The sequence below is a fragment of the Hemitrygon akajei genome, unplaced genomic scaffold (genome assembly GCF_048418815.1).
Source record: "Hemitrygon akajei unplaced genomic scaffold, sHemAka1.3 Scf000061, whole genome shotgun sequence".
NCBI classification, from domain to species: domain Eukaryota; kingdom Metazoa; phylum Chordata; class Chondrichthyes; order Myliobatiformes; family Dasyatidae; genus Hemitrygon; species Hemitrygon akajei.
The window spans coordinates 2,739,346-2,747,438 of record NW_027331947.1 but is presented as its reverse complement, the minus strand read 5'-3'; the positions used below and the strand labels follow the sequence as shown (position 1 = coordinate 2,747,438).

At 48.1% G+C, this 8,093-nt stretch overlaps 1 protein-coding gene across 1 annotated transcript in view; it reads right to left on the bottom strand.

Annotated features, from left to right (window-relative positions):
* Nucleotides 1–4,048: 4,048 nt before the first annotated feature.
* Nucleotides 4,049–8,093, bottom strand: part of LOC140721777 (uncharacterized) — a 455,764-nt gene continuing 451,719 nt past the window's right edge. Inside the window, exons 3-4 of the transcript XR_012097454.1 lie at nucleotides 6,961–7,173; nucleotides 4,049–4,200 (exon numbers count right to left, since the gene is read on the bottom strand). The gene's annotated coding sequence lies outside the window, so the exon portion shown is untranslated. The remainder of the gene's footprint in view (nucleotides 4,201–6,960; nucleotides 7,174–8,093) is intronic.

Sequence of the window (8,093 nt, the reverse complement as noted above, 5' to 3'; positions counted from 1 at the left end):
TCACTCTAAAATTATACAAAACAGAAATAATACACTAAATTCCTGATGAAGGGTTTCAGCCCGAAACGTTGTCACTACCTCTTCCCATAGATGCTGTCTGGCCTGCTGAGTGCTGCCAGCATTTTGTGTTTTTAATAACACACTAATCTTGCTTAAAATGTTGAAAAGAATGTTTTGTCTTTAATTTTATGACTTTTGGAGACCAGTTCACCTTCTACTCACTTAACTATTCACAGTAACAGAAAGTTTGACCAGTGGTGCCTAACCATTTGCATACCACTGTATGGGATGGGGTGGACAGTGCGGGGTGTGACGGGAGAGAGGGGGAGGAGGAGTGAGACTGACAGGGAGTGAAGAGGGAGAATGCGTGGGGTGAGTGGTAGATTTAGAGGGTGAGAAAGAGGGCAAGACAGTGTGGGATACGGGAGCCAGCAGGGACAGTGTTTGAGAGAAGGGGGGAGGGTGGGATGTAGGGAGAGAGAGAGGGAGAGAGCTGGAAATGGAGGAGTTTACAGAGTGGTGGAGGTGACTGAGTGAGAGAGGAGTTTGATTGAGGTGAGAGGGTGCGTGAGAGAGGAAGAGATGGAGATGGGAAGGCAGAGGGTGACTGAGATTGAGAGTGAGGTGGCGGGTGATAGGGGTAGGGACAGGGATTGTGGGATGGGAGAGAGAATGGAAGAATAAGAGAAACAGAGGGGATAGAAGGGGAGAAGGGGAGAGAGTGTGAGAGAAATGAAGAGCGAGGCATGAGAGAGTGAAGAGATGAAGAGTGAGAAGAGAGAGGAGTATGACTTGTTACTAGAGGAGTAGAGAGAGTGGCAGAAAAGCAGAGCGCGAGGAAAGGGGTGAAAGAGAGTGGGAGACTGGTCAAGTAGCAGTGTAACTGAGACGGATAGGGAAGAGGGAAGGAGGAGGGAGAGAGGCGGTGAGGAATCAAGGATGATTGAGGGGGGCGATGATAAGGAAGGGGATAGGGAGAGTTGAGACAGTGAGGGAGAGAGGGAGCAAGAAGGGAGGGCTGGAGCAGAGGGCCCTATGAGGAAGACGGACTGAAACGAGGGTGTGGTGAGGGAAATGGGGTAAGTAGCTAGGGGTGAGGGAGAAAGGCAAGGAGACTGTGTGTCTGATTAGAATTGTTAGACTAACTATTTATTCAGTCCCCAGTTGCAGGGTCATTAATCACGCATGTTCACAAGTCATTGAACAAATCCACCGTGGGATTACGGTTCCATGCTGGGAATTATGAGTGTGAGGGCAGCTTGCTGTTCTCGGTGTCGGATGTGGGAGGTCCTGGAGTCTCCCAGCCTCCCGGACGTTCACTTCTGCGCCAGGTGCGCCGAGCTGCAGTTCCTGAGGGACTGTGCCAGGGAACTGGAGATGCAGCTCGATGACCTTCGTCTGGTCAGGGAGAGTGAGGAGTTGATGGAGAGGAGTTACAGGCAGGTGGTCACACCGGGGCCATGGGAGGCTGACAGGTGGGTCATGGTTAGGAGGGGGAAGGGGAAGAGTCAGGTATTAGAGAGTACCCCAGTGGCTATACCCCTTGAGAATAAGTACTCCTGTTTGAGTACTGTTGGGGGTGGGGGGGGGGGGGGGACAGCCTACCTGGGGGAAGCAACAGCGGCCGTGCCTCCGGCACAGAGTCCGGCCCTGTAGCTCAGAAGGGTAGGGAAAGGAAGAGGAAGGCAGTAGTAATAGGGGACTCAATAGTTAGGCAGTCAAAGGCGATTCTGTGGATGGTGTCAGGAGACCCGGATGGTAGTTTGCCTCCCTGGTGCCAGGGTCCGGGACGTTTCTGATCACGTCCATGATATCCTGAAGTGGGAGGGTGAGGAGCTAGAGATCGTGGTACATATAGGTACCAATGACATAGGTAGGAAAAGGGAAGAGGTCCTGAAAGGAGCATATGGGGAGTTAGGAAGGGATTTGAGAAGAAGGTCCGCAAAGGTAGTAATCTCGGGATTACTGCCTGTGCCACGTGACAGTGACAGTAGTAATGGAATGAAGTGGAGGATAAATGTGTGGCTGAGGGATTGGAGCAGGGGGCAGGGATTCCAGTTTCTGGAACATTGGGACGTCTTTTGGGGCAGATGTGACCTGTACAAAAAGGACGGGTTGCACTGGAAACCCAAGTGGACCAATATCCTGGCGGGGAGATCTGCCAAGGCTACTGGGGAGACTTTAAACTAGAATGGTTGGGAGGGGGGGTGGGAATCAAATTGAAGAGACTAGGAGAGCAGAGGTTAGTTCACAAATAGAGAAAGCTTGTAGACAGTGTGAGGAAATCTAGGAATAATGGTGCATATTTCCCTGAAGGTGGAATCTCCTGTGGTGGTGAAGAAAGCTTTTGGTATGCTGACCTTTATAAATCAGAGCATTGAGTATAGGAGTTGGGATGTAATGTTAAAATTGTACAAGGCATTGGTGAGGCCAGATTTGGAGTATTGTATACAGTTCTGGTCACCGAATTATAGGAAAGATGTCAACAGAGTACAGAAGAGATTTACTAGAATGATACCTGGGTTTCAGCACCTATGTTACAGGGAAAGGTTGAACAAGTTAGGTCTTTATTCTTTGGAGAGTAGAAGGTTGAGGGGGGACTTGATAGAGGTATTTAAAATTATGAGGGGGATAGATAGAGTCGACGTGGATAGGCTTTTTCCATTAAGAGTAGGGGAGTTTCAAACAAGAGGATATGAGTTGAGAGTTAAGGGGCAAAAGTTTAGGGGTAACACGAGGGGTAACTTCTTTACTCAGAGAATGGTAACTGTGTGGAACGAGCTTCCAGTGGAAGTGATAGAAACAGGTTCGATTTTGTCATTAAAAAAAAATTGGATAGGTATATGTACAGGAAAGGAATGGAGGGTTATGGGCTGAGTGCAGGTCAGTGGGACTAGGTGAGAGTAAGTGTTCGGTACGGATTAGAAGGGCCGAGATGGCCTGTTTCCGTGCTGTAATTGTTATGTGGTTTTACCGCGTACGATTCTGGTCTCCATATCCGACAGCGGGGAGTTTTAACACATACGGGGACCAACTGCAGCTCAACCCCAGCGGATGCGGGTGTTTCTCCTGTTCAGGTGGCGGTGAGGAAGGTGTTAATCTCAGGTTTGTGTAAATCGAGGGCCGGTTGCAGTGGGAAAGGGCCGGGACCGAGCCGGACAGCTGGAGGCTCCGGGCTCTCCAGTCTTGCATCCCTGGTTTTAGTTTTGCACTGAGTTGATATTGCGGGATCAGTTTGCTCTGGTTCCCCAAGCTGGGAGGGTGGATGTGGGTGAAGGGGGCCTGTTTATGTGTTTGTGTGGGGTGAATGGTCAGAAGGGTGTGGGGCCACTGGGGGGACGGAGGGTGGTTGGGGTACTGTGGGTGATCAGAAGTAACATGACCTGGGTGGATGGGCAAGGGGTAAATTACATTGTCAACGAGGGTGGATCTGGTCCAATAAATCAGACAGCTCAGCTCACATGTCCTTTCTGAGGCCACAATTCTCTCATCATCTTAATCACTGACTAATCTTCCTGTTAACAGTTTGTTACAGAGCCCCAGGGTCTGGGAATGGCTGGGTTGTAGGAAGCAGAGGGTGATGGTGAGAGGCTGTTTCTTGGACTCGAGTCCCGTGCTTAGTGACATTTCCTGGGGTTACACCCATTGCATTCCTGGGGTTACGCCCAATTTGGTTGAGAAAGTACAGGGTATGGGTAGAGAATTTGCAGCAAGTTCAAACAAATACTGTTTTTGAAAGACAGTCAGCATAAATACTCCACTCTCTTTCCCTCTCCCCACTCAGAACTGACCAAAAGCTGCATCAGAGGATGTAAGATCTTGAACTGAGTAACCACTGTGAGGGAATGGGAGTGGTTTCAAAGGGCTGGGCTGCTGGAAGCACATTACCAGACCTGGAGTGATTGTAAATGGGTCTGGCAGAGGCATAACTGTTACTTCTGGGCACATTCAGTCTCACTCCAACTATTTCCTACCTTCCTTTGTGCAGGTATGTAATGTCTAAAGGACCAGTGTTTGAGTAAATGAGACTCACCAAATTTCTCCTGACTGAATCACTGGAATCTCCGAGTCAGATGGGTTCTCTCCAGTTGGTGCTCTCAATCCTCGGGCTGGTTCACTTGTTGCTGTTCCCTCGTCTTCAGTCATGGTTTGCTTCCATTTGGGGTTTTTCTTCCAATAAATCTCTCACCACATGTCTAACTTTAACATGAAAGACAATGAAGCCGATTAGCAATAAAAAGGAGAACCAAACATTTCTATTAAATGTTACTATGAACAAAACTCACTGAACATTAAACATTGAAGACTGAGCAGAAAGGAAAACACCACCCACCCGGAGACAGTGAGCATGTGTGAAGAGATTGTTACATCTGCGGATAAATGGGAGGGGCAAACAGGATCACGTGACTGGTGGGGTCTCCCACCCCAGGCAGAGGGTCCAGCTACCCACCACTCTGTGGAAAGAGACAAATTTGTTGCTTACATCTGGTCTCACCTTAAGTGTATAGGACATTTCAATCCCCAGGAAAAATGTATCTTCTATCCACTCAGGTTCATAATCAGGTTTATTATCACCAGCATGTGGTGTAAACTTTGTTAACTTTGCAGCAGCATTTCAATGTAATACATGATATAGAAAACAAAACAAAATAATAAAAAATTACAGTATACGTATATCTGGGTCCATTGATCGTCGTGATTTTTATAAATGACCTTGATGAGGAAGTGAAGGGATGTGTTAGTAAATTTGCTGATGACACAAATGTTGGGAGTGTTGTGGATAGTGTGGAGGGCTGTCAGAGGTCACAGTGGGACACTGAAAGGATGCAAAACTGGGCTGAGAAGTCCCAAATGGAGTTCAACCCGGATAAGTTTGAAGTTGTTCAATTTGTTAGGTCAAACATGATGGCAGAATATGGCATTAATGGGAAGACTCTTCACAGTGCGGAGGATCAGAGGGATCTTGGGATCCGAGTCCATAGGACACTCAAGTCTGATATGCAGGTTGACTCTATGGTCTACGGTGCATTGACCTTTATTAATTGTGTGATTGAGTTTAGGAGCCAAGAGTTTTTGTTGCAGCTATATAGGACCCTGGTCACACTCCACTGTGCTCAATTCTGGTCACCTCACTACAGGAAGAATGTGGAAATCTTAGAAAGGGTGCAGAGGAGAGTTAAAAGTATGTTGCCTGGATTGGGGAGCATGCCTTATGAAAATAGGTTGAGTGAACTCGGCTATTTCTCCTCAGAGCGACAGAGGATGAGACGTGACCTGAAAGAGGTATATAAGGTTATGAGAGGCATTGATCATGTGGGTAGTCAGAGGCTTTTTCCCAGGGCTGAATTGGTAACTACAAGAGGACACAGGTTTAAGGTGCTGGGGAGTAGGTACAGAGGAGATATCAGGGGTGAGTTTTTTTAGTCAGAGAGAGGTGGAGAGTGGTGTAATGGGCTGCCGGCAATGGTTATGGAGGTGGGCATGATAGGCTCTTTTCAGAGATTTTTGGATAGGTACCTGGCGGCACCGGAGGAAAATAGAGAAAAACTAGCTTAGAAAAATAGAGGGCAATGGGTAACCATAGTAATTTCTAAGGCAGGAACATGTCAGCACAACTTTGTGGGCTGAAGGGACTATACTGTATTGTGCTGTAGGTTTTCTGTTATTCTATGAATAAATTAAAAATCATGCAAAAAGCAGAAATACTATATATTTAAAAAGTGAGGTCGTGTTCAAGGGTTCAATGTCTATTCGGCAATCAGAAGGCAGAGGGAAATAAACTGTTTTTGTGTCACTAAGTGTGTGCCTTCAGGCTTCTATATCTCCCTCTGTGATGGTAACATTGAGAAAAGGGCATGCCCTGGGTGCTGGAGTTCCTTAATAATGGACGCTGCCTTTCTGAGACACTGCTTCTAATCCTTTGGTAATCTTATAAACGTCTATTCAGTCTCACCCCAGCCGGCACGGCTCCAGAGAAAACAACATAAGATTGACCAACCTCCCGTTATAGCTCAGGCCCTCTATTCCAAGCAATATCCTGGTAAACCTCTTCTGCGCCCTCTCCAAAGCCCCGATATCCTTCAGAGAATGAGAGCGACCACAACTGTATAAAACACTCCAGATGTGGCCTAATTAATCTTATAAAGCTGCAACATAACTTCCCAACTTTTGAACTCAATGATAAAGACAACCACGCCATTTGCCTTGTTAACCACCCGATCAATCTGTGCGGACTCTTTCAGGGAGCGATGATCTCGGACTCCAAGATCCCTCTGATCATCAACACTGTTCAGGGTTTTGCATTTAACAGTGTACTGTCTCATACATTCGACCTACCGAGCTGCCAAGGTGATCATCACTAATCAAATCTCACTGAGATTTCTCAGGACCTGTTGAATTTATTGCCAAGTGCACAAGTACGGGAAGGTACAGGGACAGAGAAACACTGACTTGTGGCAGCATCACAGGCAAGTATATTCAGATAACACACGGAACACAAATTATACAATTCTCTGTCAGTTACAATATGGAAACATGTTTTACTTCATCCTGCTAATAGGACCAGAACAACAGGGGCTGAGCGGCGGCTCATCTCAGACGGTTCGGTGTGAAGGTCTCACAACCCGGACCGACCCCGGCAGATTCTGTGAAGGAAGCGAGGCGAGGCCGCCAGTTCGGGAAAGTTCATACCCTCCCCCTTCAGGTTTCACCGATCTCCTTGTCTTTCTCTCTCCCTCCCCACCCCCACCTTTTATTCTCCAGTCCTGCCGAAGGGTTTCGGCCGCTAATGTCGACTGTACTATTTTCCTGGATTCTGCCCGGCCTGCTGAGTTCCTCCAGCATTTTGTGCGCGTTGCTCGCATTTCCAGCATCTGCAGGCTTGATCTTGTTTGAATTCGGGAAAGTTAACTCACCACACAACGTCAGACCTCCCCGCTTGGGACCGGCTTCAATACTCACCGAAGGGAAATTGTTGGTGTTGCCCCGCAGAGAATAATCCGCCTCCGGCTCCCCGTCCAAGGGGGAGAGAACCCCCTCCCGATCCCGATCTCACCGCCGTCCCGCTTTCACAAAGAACGAAAAAACAACGCTGCTGTTCCCAGGAATGTGAGCATGCGCAATGTGCTTATTGCGTCACGGGCGTTGGGCGGAGCCTCGGAAAATGCTGACGATCTGCGGTAAAACAGGATCACGTGACTCGGTGACTGTTCCTCCCCCTTCACATATTGCCCGACCCACCGCCGCATTTCCCAAATTATTTCATTATTTCCCTATATTATTTCCATATTTACACCAGACACGTATTTAGTTTTTCCCTCCATATCTTCGCCGATCCCTTTTCAGCCACCCCCAGGTCACAGAGTTCTCAGCGTTATAATTTCGATTCCCATCCCATCCCGACACACAATTCAGACCCACACAGGAAATGTGCAGGTTTCAGCTAAATCAGTCTATGTTTATAAACAGTTAACTATTAGCCCAGCCGTTAAACCGATAAAGCTCGAGCACAGCAGCACGTGGGTGACGTTACACACCGCGCCCGTCAGGGCAGATCCCGGTGTGGGGAGCCCATATGTGACGTCAGGCGAGTGGGGGGAGCTGTGTGACGTCACCTGTGGGGGAGAGCTCGTATTTAAAAGCACCTTAATGGATTTTTCGGTGGGACAACAACATTAATCACGGGTTTCATCACTGAATCCAGTGTTGTGGGATGTAAAGTCCCCTGTTATGTGTCCGGCTGTACCGTGTTGTTGGTGGAGTGGGCAGCGTGGTGTTTGTCTCGATTTGGGTCACAACACCAGAATTGCCAGCGGGGTCCACACACAGTGTATTAGTCAACAGAAAACCTCTCGTCCCTGCAGTCTTTGTCTCCTGGTAAACTCAACACCCTGACAGTGTGGACCATAGATACCCCTGCCTCTCAGAGTCAGGGAATCACTCAGACAGCTGATCGCTGAGAGGAATTATATTTATTGGTCATTAAAGTTCGCCCAGATTCGTTTGGACGGATTTGATGTGGAGTTCGGGGTGTCGCAGTGAAAGGGCCGGACGGTCGAACTCTCTCCGTGGTCCAAACATCCTTCCAGGTGAGG